At 43.9% G+C, this 11,704-nt stretch overlaps 1 pseudogene; it reads right to left on the bottom strand.

Annotated features, from left to right (window-relative positions):
• The window catches only part of LOC120066337, a 29,823-nt pseudogene extending 20,025 nt beyond the window's left edge, over positions 1-9,798 (bottom strand).
• Positions 9,799-11,704: the final 1,906 nt, after the last annotated feature.

Raw genomic sequence — 11,704 nt, forward strand, 5'->3', positions numbered from 1 at the left:
GTCGTTAGGCTGTTGGTCGACCGAGATTGTTTTAGTCAAGCAGTAACAAATATATAGATATTTGCGCCCATCTCAGTGAACTAATCCATTATGGAGGCCTGGACTAAAAGCCAATGTATGCTTGATCCGAAGATGTGGTCAGAGCCTCCATATGGATGGTTTGACGTAATTGCGGAGCCTCCAGAGGTCGTGCAGAGGCCAAACCGGGCTCTGTACCGCATCGCCATGCGCCTCTCAAATTTTGTAACAATGCAGAGGGCTCTGTATAGCTCCACATTAATATGATTGGTTGACTGTAGGTGGAGGTGGTACATCCTATAGAAAACACAAACTCACTTCCTTGACAACAGCTCTGCACTGCTTCACGAAGCACAAGAAGTATCAATGCCTTGACTTCTGCTGAGGCTATATCAACATAAATGCTGCATGGCTGTAACGAATGTGCTGAGAGTCGGGAAGCAAGTAAAGGGAGTGAGTGTTTAATAAATAAATGGAACAAAAAACAAGGAACACGAACAACGCACTGACATGGAACAGAGTCAATAACACCTGAGGAAAGAACCAAGGGGAGTGACAGATATAGGGAAGATAATCAATGAGTTGATGGAGTCCAGGTGAGTGTCATTGAAACGCTGGTGCGTGTGACGATGTTGACAGGTGTGCGTAATAATCAGCAGCCTGGTGACCTAGAGGCCGGAGAGAGCGCATACGTGACAGTACCCCCTCCCTGACGCGCGAACCTGTCGAGCCGGCTGGGGCGCAGGAGCCCAGCGACCTATAGCGCAGAAGAAGGAGCAGACAAAACAATAGCCAATGCAGACGCCAGATTGACCATGCGCCCAGATGCACAATGTACTTCTTTCTCCAGAATGTGCTCTCTCCCGCCAATTTGTGCACATTCATTGTTTCATAACTTAATTGTGTGAATTGTTTGCATTTGATTGTTAGTGTATATCAATTCCCCATTACATATATCACCAGTAGTACATCTACCGTTAATTCCTATAATTTGTCATCTACAATGTTTGTTACTTTGGTTACAGTAATTTATTTGAATGCATCAAATATTATTATTCCAGTCTTCCTGTTCTCATTGTTGGAGTGGAGACATTGTTTTCAGAGTGCACAATCTATGTGAAAAACACTTGTGAAAAACAAGATTTGGTCCAATTCTTTCCATTTACGAATTTTGTCAATTTAGTCATTGTCTTTTGTTTGGAGGCTCCTGTTAATTTTGATTAAGGATGCGCACGCATAGAACTAGGCCTATAGCCTACCTGGCCTGCGCGCAAATGTAGGCATATAAATGTGCCCATTTGGGGATCTGATAGTATTTCTGATTGGCTTAACGCTCCACCACTAATGACATGTGGAGCTTCTCAATGTAATGTTTTATTCACTGGCCCGGGAAACTCTGAGGGCCCAGAATATTTTATAGCATGTTTAAAGTTTGCTAGCGCAAGCTTCAGGCTGGACCCAAGTTAATAGTTGATACAATATTTCAAGTTAGACTACAAATGGCTGCCACTGTGTCAAAACCTCCAGCCAATTGGCAAAAGTGCAAAACGCTCCGTAACAATAATTATGTTCAAACAAATAAACATACCTCCTGACAAAACACGGAATATACGAACACCAGTCTGGCGCGTCAAACATGACACGCAACACAAAACAATTCTACACAAAGACATGAGGGGAAACAGAGGAATAAATACATGTAGTGTGATTAAGGAATGAAAACCAGGTGTGCAGGGAACAAGACAAAACAAATGGATAAATGAAAAATGGAGCGGCGATGGCTAGAAAGCCGGTGACGTCGACCGCCACCCGAACAAGGAGAGGAGCCGACTTCGGCGGAAGTTGTGACAGTACTTCCCCCCTTGACGCACGGCTCCAGCGGCGACAGTGAAACTCCCGGTCGGTGTCGGGACATATGTCTCCATAGCCACCGTCTCCGCTTGCGACAGGGGATACACGTGACTCCTGGGAAGTACAGCATCTACCAGGAGATTTATCGCACAATCCCCCCGTCGATGGGGTGGTAATTGAGTCGCCTTCTTTTTACAGAAGGTGAGAGCCAAATCGGCATATTCTGGGGGGATGCGCACGGTGGAGACCTGGTCTGGACTTTCCACCGTGGTAGCACCAACGGAAACCCCTACACACCTCCTCGAACACTCTCGCGACCACTCCGTGAGAGCCCTCTGTTGCCATGAAATGGTGGGGTCATGATGAGCTAACCAGGGAAGGCCTAGTACCACGGGAAACGCAGAAGACTCAATGAGGAAGAGACTAATTCTCTCCTCGTGACACCCCTGCGTCACCATGGCCTGCCTGCTGCCTAGACTCCCAGAGGGACCAACCCGACACCGACCGGCAGTGTGCCCTCTGCGGCCACAGATGGTGCACGTGAAGGCACCTCCTCCAGCCTCCCTACGCGCAGCCCCTCCCAGCTCCATGGGCTCCGGAGCAGGGGTGCTGGAAGATGGAACTGGACGTCCGCGGGTGACCGGCAGGTTATTGAACCGGATGGACAGATCCACCAGTTGGTCAAAAGTGATGGTGGCATCCCTGCAGGCCAACTCCCGTCGGACGTCCCCGCGCAGGCTGCATCGGCGGCCAATGTCCGGAATTCCAGTGCGAACTCCTGGGCGCTCCTCATCCCCTGCCTCAAGTGGAAGAGCCGGTGAACTCCTCGAAGTGGTCCAACGCCGCGTCTTCTTCACCCCACACGGCGTTTGCCCACTCCAGAGCTCTCCCCGAGAGGCATGAGACGAGGGCGGACACCCTCTCCCTTCCCGAGGGAGCTGGGTGAACGGTGGTCAGGTATAGGTTCAGCTGTAATAGAAACCCCTGGCACCGTGCTGCCGTCCCATCATACTCCCTGGGAAGGGAGAGACGCATTCCACTGGGACTGGATCCAGGAGGGACGGGTAGAGGTAAACCCGGTTGCGCCGGTCGAGGCACTGGAGAGACTTCCTGTCTCTCCCAGCGGTCCATGGTCTGGACAACGCGATCCATCGTGGCACCGAGATGTTGCAGCATTGCCGAGTGTTCCCGGACGCGGCTCCTCAACTCCTCTAACCGGGGTACCTGCTCCTGCTGACTCCATGGGTGGTATAGAATTCTGTCCGGTGTGTGTGTACTGGTAGCGAAGTCAGGCGCAGAAGAGCAGAGAGTTGTGAACAGGCGCACACTTTATTGAGGCAGGAGAAACCAACAGACGGACGCCACTGCATCAAAACCTCCAGCCAATTGGCAAAAGTGCAAAACGCTCAGTCACAATAATTATGTTCAAACAAATAAACATACCTCGTGACAAAACACGGAATATACGAACACCAGTCTGGCGCGTCAAACATGACACGTAACACAAAACAATTCTACACAAAGACATGAGGGGGAACTGTCAGGCGTGTGCGTACTTGTGGTGAAGTCAGGTGCAGGAGAGCAGAGAATTGTGAACAGGCGCACAGTTTATTACGGCAGGAGAGATATACAGATGGACGCAGCTGCGTCAAAAACCTCCTCCAGCCAACAAGGCAAAGTGTATAGCGCGCACAAATGTCACACAACATAAATGTATAGCAATACAAATAAGCTTTGTGAAAACACACGGAAAATAACAAACGCTTAGCCTAGTGTGTACAACACGTAACACACAAAATAATTACACACAAAAAGACATGAGGGGGAACAGAGGAATAAATACATGTAGTGTGATTGGGGAATGCAAACCAGGTGTGAATGGAACAAGACAAAACCTATGGAAAATATAAGAATGGAGCGGCGATGGCTAGAAAACCGGTGACGTCGACCGCCGAACGCAGCCCGAACAAGGGGAGGGGCCGACTTCGGCGGAAGTCGTGACAGGAACAGAGGAATAAATACATGCAGTGTGATTAGGGAATGAAAACCTGGTGTGCAGGAAACAAGACAAAACAAATGGATAAATGAAAAATGGAGCGGCGATGGCTAGAAAGCCGGTGACGTCGAACGCCGAACGCCGCCCGAACAAGGAGAGGAGTCGACTTCGGCGGAAGTCGTGACATTTATAGTATATTTATTTTTATCAGGATATTTTCTACTTGCAGGCTGCAATGTTTTTATTTGTTGGCTTTCTGTATGCTATTTTTACATAGTTGGCAACATAAGATACTTTTTAGGTTTATATTATTTTTATTTAGATTTGGATAGAATTTTGAGTAACCAGATGACAATGATTTTGAGATATGAAGATGTTATAATAAATTAAATGAAACTTTCACGAAAATGTTCATATGAAAACCATAACTGGCATGCAGATCGGTGGAAATTGTAAGATAAATTGTAATAACACATGAGAAAGGTTGCCGACTCCTCATGTAGCCTATTACTGGCAACTTCAGAAGAGTAATAGCAGAATCTGCGAAAGCCAGCAGGGTTGGTAGGAGAGTAGTTGGGTCAAGTTCTGTTTTTTTTCTTCTGGTTTTCTAGATCTCTGGCGCCCTCTTGAGGCATTTGTCTTATTTCATCAAATCCTAAGCTTTAAGCATCAGACAAGCTCAATGCATATAGTTGATTTTATTAAAACACATAGGGTGTGTCTATATATGGAAAAATTAATGTTTAAACATTTCGGCCAATCGACTGGTAAAAAGAACAGACGACTTTTGGTCGACCAAGATTTTTTTTAGTCGGAGCCAGCCCTAGGCAGAGGACTTTGTTTTGGGTCCCTTTGGCTGTTAGGCCTTGCAGCCTTGGGACCTTGAAAACCCAGAGGAGATCGTTGACCATGACCTCTAAAGACAATTTGCACAGTGTCCTCTTTCATGTATTTCATGGAATCATTTCAATATCAATATCTGGTAAGAACTGGTCATAAAATGTGATATTTCCATGGCGTATTTAAGGAACGAGCTCTAGAAATTGGGACCATTTAGGAAAATAGTAGATACTACAGAGGAATGTCAGCAGAAAGAAAGTTCTCTGTTCAATTCCTTGTATTATAATGTGTTGTAATAAAACACTGCAACACCAGTGGTCTTTGGAAGTTGCAGGCCTATACTATCTCTAAAGAATTGGGGATGAGGGCTGACTGTGTCTGTTAAGATTTAAGGAGGGATTTGTCCCCCTTTTCTAGATAAAGGATGGACGATGTTGATGAGGCGTTGATTCTGTGTGGAGTCCTTAACATTTCACAAGTAAGACCCTCTGACATTAGCAAGGGTGTCATGATGCAAAGCATGCTAGTACAGTGCCACCGTGTCCCTGTTAACCCCTTCCTCCCTAGACAGTTGTAATGTTTTAGACTTCTCAAATCTTCCAAAGAGAAGTCTAGAACCTAACTTTTAGAACTACAATGTATCTCTCTTCAAGCTTTTTCAAATAGTCTCAAGTCTAAAACACATAAACCCAGAATGTTCTTTAAATGTAATATCATGCATGCGCACATTCAAAAAACAGAAAGCTAACATAATGAGCCAGTACCCCAGTACACTTATGGTCTGGGACCAGAGGGGATGGATCGATTTAGATAGGCTGTCACAGATAGAGATAATCTGTCTGCCTTAGGCACTGCCGTACATGTAATGTTGTACTGTGCGATGTTAAGAAGCCAAGGTATCTGTAAAAATTGTACATCATATACCAAGAATCTATACAGGTCTAAACTGAAAGAACGTAATTCTTCAATCTTAAACTTGATGGCGTAACATTTGTATAAATTGAACATCAAAATGGTTGGATGTGCACTGGAGGAACATTGCATTAGTGCTGCTGAGGGTGAAATGTGAGAAGCAGGCAACATGACTGACAAAATCATTCTGTTCGCAGGCTTTTAGTGGTGACAGAGAAGCATGGGGCGGATGATGTCTTTCCCCTTTTCGCTCTCCTTCTCCCCTTTTCTCTCTCTTTCTCTCTCCCCCTCTCTTTCTTTATTTCCTCTCTCTATTTTTCTCTCGCCCTCTTTCTTTCTCTCTCTTCTCTCTCTACATAGTTCCCTCTGGTCCCTAACAAAGACCCCCTTTGCCTTCAACTTTCAGTTAAACATCTGCTATGTTGTACATATGTCAGGAATCCATAGCATTTCCTATGAAAATCCCCCAGTTCCTGCATGGCTGTCTCCAGCAGGGAATGGGTTAATGAGCTGTCCTTTTTCATTCCTTTATTATGGACAAGCACAGTATGTATGAAGCAGATCAGCATGTGTGTATTTACACAAACACACACACACCAGTGGCGACCCGGCGACCCGTAATATATATAAACTCATCAAAAAAAGAAACGTCCCTTTTTCAGGACCCTGTCTTTCAAATATAATTAGTAAAAATCCAAATAACTTCACAGATCTTCATTGTAAAGGGTTTAAACACTGTTTCCCATGCTTGTTCAATGAACCATAAACAATTAATGAACATGCACCTGTGGAACGGTCGTTAAGACACTAACAGCTTACAGATTATAGGCAATTAAGGTCACAGTTATGAAAACTTAGGACACATAAGAGGCCTATCTACTGACTCTGAAAAACACCAAAAGAAAGATGCCCAGGATCCCTGCTCATCTGGGTGAACGTGCCTTAGGCATGCTGCAAGGAAGCATGAGGACTGCAGATGTGGCCTGTTGTAAGGCAGGTCCTCACCAGACATCATGGGCACAAATCCACCGTCGCTTTTATCGTCGAAGGAATGAGTGTTACACCGAGGCCTATACTCTGGAGCGGGATCGATTTGGAGGTGAAGGGTCCGTCATGGACTGCGGCGGTGTGTCACAGCATCATCGGACTGAGCTTGTTGTTATTGCAGGCAATCTCAACGCTGTGCGTTACAGGGAAGACATCCTCCTCCCTCATGCGATACCCTTCCTGCAGGCTCATCCTGATATGACCCTCCCGCATGACAATGCCACCAGCCATACTGCTCGTTCTGTGCGTGATTTCCTGCAAGACAGGAATGTCAGTGTTCTGCCATGGCCAGCGAAGAGCCCGGATCTCAATCCCATTGAGATCCGGAGGGTGAGGTCTAGGGCCATTCCCCCCAGAAATGTTCGGGAACTTGCAGGTGCCTTGGTGGAAAAGTGGGGTAACATCTCACAGCAAGAACTGGCAAATCTGGTTTAGTCCATGAGGAGGAGATGCACTGCAGTACTTAGTGCATCTGGTGGCCACACCAGATACTGACTGTTACTTTTGATTTAGACCCCCCCCTTTGTTCAGGGACACATTATTCAATTTCTGTTAGTCACATGTCTGTGGAACTTGTTCAGTTTAAGTCTCAGTTGTTGAATCTTATGTTTATATATACAAATATTTTTTGGGGGGGGCTTGACTGTTTTGCATGTTATTTTGGCATTAATATATGTCACATATCAGGTTGCAAACAATTTAAAAAAAATATATATATCTTTGAGTTAATAAATCTGCATACACACATGGTGTCACGACTTCCACCGAAGTCGGTCCATCTCCTTGTTCGGCCGGCGTTCGGCGGTTGACGTCACCGGCCTTCTAGCCATCGCCGATCCACTTTTCATTTTCCATTTGTTTTGTCTTTGTCTTACACACCTGGTTTCAATCCCCCAATTACTTGTTCATTATTTAACCCTCTGTTCCCCCATGTTTGTGAGTAAATGTTTTTGTATTGCGGTCCGTATTTGTGGCCTTGTATTTATACGGCGTGTATTGTGATATATTTGAGTAAAATTGCTTTCATTACTCATATCTGCTGTCCTGCGCCTGACTCATCCCACCAGCTACACACAGACGCTTTACACATGGCCCAAAATGCAGGTGTCACGCCCTGACCTTAGAGAGCCTTTTTATGTCTCTATTTGGTTTGGTCAGGGTGAGATTTGGGGTGGGCATTCTATGTTTTGTTTTCTATGTTTCCTTATTTCTATGTTCTGGCTGGGTATGGTTCTCAATCAAGGACAGCTGTCTATCGTTGTCTCTGAGTGGGAACCATACTTAGGTAGCCCTTTCCCCTCCTTTAAGTGTGGGTAGTTAACTTTGTTAACTCTATAAGCTTGCGCTTTGGTCCACTTCTTTTGACGGCCGTGACAGCAGGTGTTTCAACCTAGCTCAGTGCTTCTGTGGTGGTGGGGCGAGGCAGCAAAAAATAGGAGCATTGCGCCGTGATTGGTTCAGTGTTCTGTCACTCATGGGGAAGTTTGTGAAGTTTATGTCCTTAGTAAGGGTAGACATCCAAAATGTCAGCCCTTTGGGTCCTGCCATAGAGTTAGATTACAAGTGCTCTTCCAATAAGGCTCAAAATCATTGGCCACAGATAAAATGATATCAAATCACATCATATGTACAGTAGTTTTGATTGGACTGTCAACATCTTACTTTCAAAGTCTTAGCTAGCAGTCATTATCATGAATCAAGTCGACAATATACTGGCAAATCCTTTTTAATCCTTGTCATATGAAGAGAAATTATAGATAAAATGTATCGGTGCTCATCGGCCATTGGACATAAAGATTACACAACAATTTGGAAATCGCAAATTCAACAATGAGTTGTTTGGAAGGAATCAGTGGCAAACTACAAGCAGTGCAAAGCAACCAGTAGCCTGCTTTTCATTGTCTGCTTATATGCCCCCTTTACTTATCCAATGGTTCTGATTTGGTGTACAGGGAAAATACTGTAAAAGCAGACCATGTTCTGCATTCTGTTGCTGTACATTTCAAAAGTGCTGAACAGTTATATCGTCGCTCGCTCATTAATGTCTTAATCGAAATTACGGAATGCCTCTTATCCGCTCGTCATTACCTTATGCCATAGTTTGTACATCTCAATTGTCAGTAGAAACCACATTTGTTTAAGTAAGTTAGCCATATCAGCTGTTTTTTTTAAGGCAATAAACAAGGCTGAATTAATTGTTTAGCTGCTCAATGAAGGATTCACTTCATTGTGCTGGAAAGAAAGCTCTGCTGGGACAGCTTTATGTAGGCCCTAACAGTTTGTGGGCACCGCCTGTCTTCATTATAGTTCAATTAATGTATTGTTTAGTGTTGTGTTGTGTAGTGTCTTTGCTGGCATGCATCTAAAAAAAATCTGGGAGTTTGCCCCACCAAAAATGACATGCTAAAATCGCCACTGACACACACACACACACACACACACACACACACACACACACAAACATCAACAATCAAAAGTATGTAGTGAATGTTCTGATATTTGGATGTCATGTCTGTGACCTGGCTCAGAAAGAGGTCAGTCCTTTGGTCTTTCAACTCTTGTCAAGAACCATTCCAGTAATCCTACTCAAGGCTGGCACGGATAGGGTCAGAGTGTCCTCACAGTAGAACTCTACAGACTTCTGAGAGAACCTGCAGGGTTGCTTGTTTTAGCGTGGGTATTTAGTGTTTTATCCCCTGCTGAAAAGACAGGTGCAAACGTGTATGGAGAGCATCCATAATACAGTACATTTTACACTCGCAACAGTTGCCAGCACACGAACAAGTTATGAATATAATTGAAACTTACAGGTAGGAAGTAAATACGCTCAATTTTGACGGCAACTCCGCGAGACCGAGGTCCACACAGTCCACGCGCAGAAGCATGCCGTAATCTTCACAGTTACAAAGCGACGGGCAGTCCGTGTCGGTGTCAAGAACCCCGGTCTGTTCTGTGCCCGCGCAGTCCGCCACTCCAAGCAGAAAAGTGAGCATAATAGTTGCAAGAAAACACATAATAACCATACACAGAAATGTTTTTCAGAGAACACTTTGCAGTTGTTTAACTAGTCTTGGACTTGTCCCCTCTTGGTTTCTTTGCAATGGCTTGCCTGGCTAGAGTAAAGCAACATTCATGGCACGGCGCATCATGACGAAGTCCATTCAATAATAGACAGATGTGGGCAAAAGGCAGAGTAGGGAGGAGGAGCCCACATTGTACTGTTATTACCATACAGTATTAATACCATGTGTCAGTGTGGGCTACTGTAGACTTCTGTAGATTGCTACCATCTTGTGGTGTATTAAAATACCCCACTCTTATTGCAGGCCTTCTTTCTCAAAGAATTGTAGAGCCTGATGGAAGCAGAGCTGCCTGGAGGTGAGTCTGAGATTGCACTCTTCCTCCTCTTCAGCACCAAGGTTACTTTCTAAATGTAATCCGTTACACTTACTAATCCATCAAACTCATTTGGTTGGAGCTAGGAACACAATCATTTCGCTACACCCACAATAACATCTGTAAATATGTGTATATGACCAATAACATTTGATTTGGTGTGTCATCATAATGGTCTGATTTGAGGTCAGACTCGCTCCGGTGGAACAAACCTAAACGTGGCCTTTATTCAGTGCTGAATTGAATGTCATTGAAAAAAACTGAAAGGTGTCATAATGCATTTTTTTCTTTCTTGCAAACATGCTTTCTGAATTTAAAGTAGGCTAGAAGTAATCATCTTGTTTTTCAAAAGTATCTGTAATCGGATTACAATATTTTAGCTGATAATGTAACTGATTATACTTAACGTTTTTTTAATAATCCGATTAAAGTGCCTTCAGAAAGTATTCACACCTGTAACGGCAGCCTTCCTCCTCTTCATCTGAAGAGGAGGTGTAGCAGGGATCGGACCAAGACGCAGCGTAGTTCGTGCTCAACATGATTTAATGAACGAATAACGTGAACACTATACAAATAACAAAATAACAAATGTGGCAAACCGAAACAGTCCTCTCTGGTGAAACGAACACAAAGACAGGAAACAACCACCCACAAAATCCCAACACAAAACAAGCCACCTAAATATGATTCCCAATCAGAGACAACACAAAACACCTGCCTCTGATTGAGAACCATATTAGGCCAAACATAGAAACAGACAAACTAGACACACAACATAGAATGCCCACCCAGCTCACGTCCTGACCAACACTAAAACAAGTAAAACATACAAGAACTATGGTCAGAACATGACAACACCCCTTGACTTTTCACACATTTTGTTGCATTACAGCCAGAAATTTAAATGGATAAAATTGAGATTTTGTGTATCTGATCTACACACAATACCCCATAATGTCAAAGTGGAATTATGTTTTTTAGAATATTTTTGAAAATAATAAAACATGAAAAGCTGAAATGAATAAAGGGATTTAAATAAATATTCAACCCCTTTGTTATGGCACGTCTAAATAAATTCAGGATTAAAAATGTGCTTAACAAGTCACATAATAAGTTGCATGGACTCACTCTGTGTCCAATAATAGTATTTTCAATTATTTTTGAATGACTACCTCATCTCTGTACGCCACACATACAATTATCTGTAAGGTCCCTTTGAGCATGGAGAAGTTATTAATTACACTTTGGATGGTGTGTCAATACACCCAGTCACTGCAAAGATACAGGCATCCTTCCTAACTCAGTTTCTGGAGAGGAAGGAAACTGCTCAGGGATTTCACTATGAGGCCAATGGTGACTTTAAAACAGTTATAGTTTAATGGCTGTGATAGGAGAGAACTGAAGACGGATCAACAATATTGTAGTTACTCCACAATACTAACCTAAATGAGTGTAAAGAAGGAAGCCTCTACGCAATACAAATATTCCAAAACATGCATCCTGTTTGCAATAAGGCACTAAAGTAAAACTACAAAAATTGTGGCAAAGAAATTACCTTTATGTCCTGAATACAAAGTGTTATGTTTGGGGAAAATCACATCACTGAGTACCACTCTTCATATTTTCAAGCATGGTGGTGGCTGC

This window comes from Salvelinus namaycush, chromosome 21, assembly GCF_016432855.1.
Source record: "Salvelinus namaycush isolate Seneca chromosome 21, SaNama_1.0, whole genome shotgun sequence".
NCBI classification, from domain to species: Eukaryota; Metazoa; Chordata; class Actinopteri; order Salmoniformes; family Salmonidae; genus Salvelinus; species Salvelinus namaycush.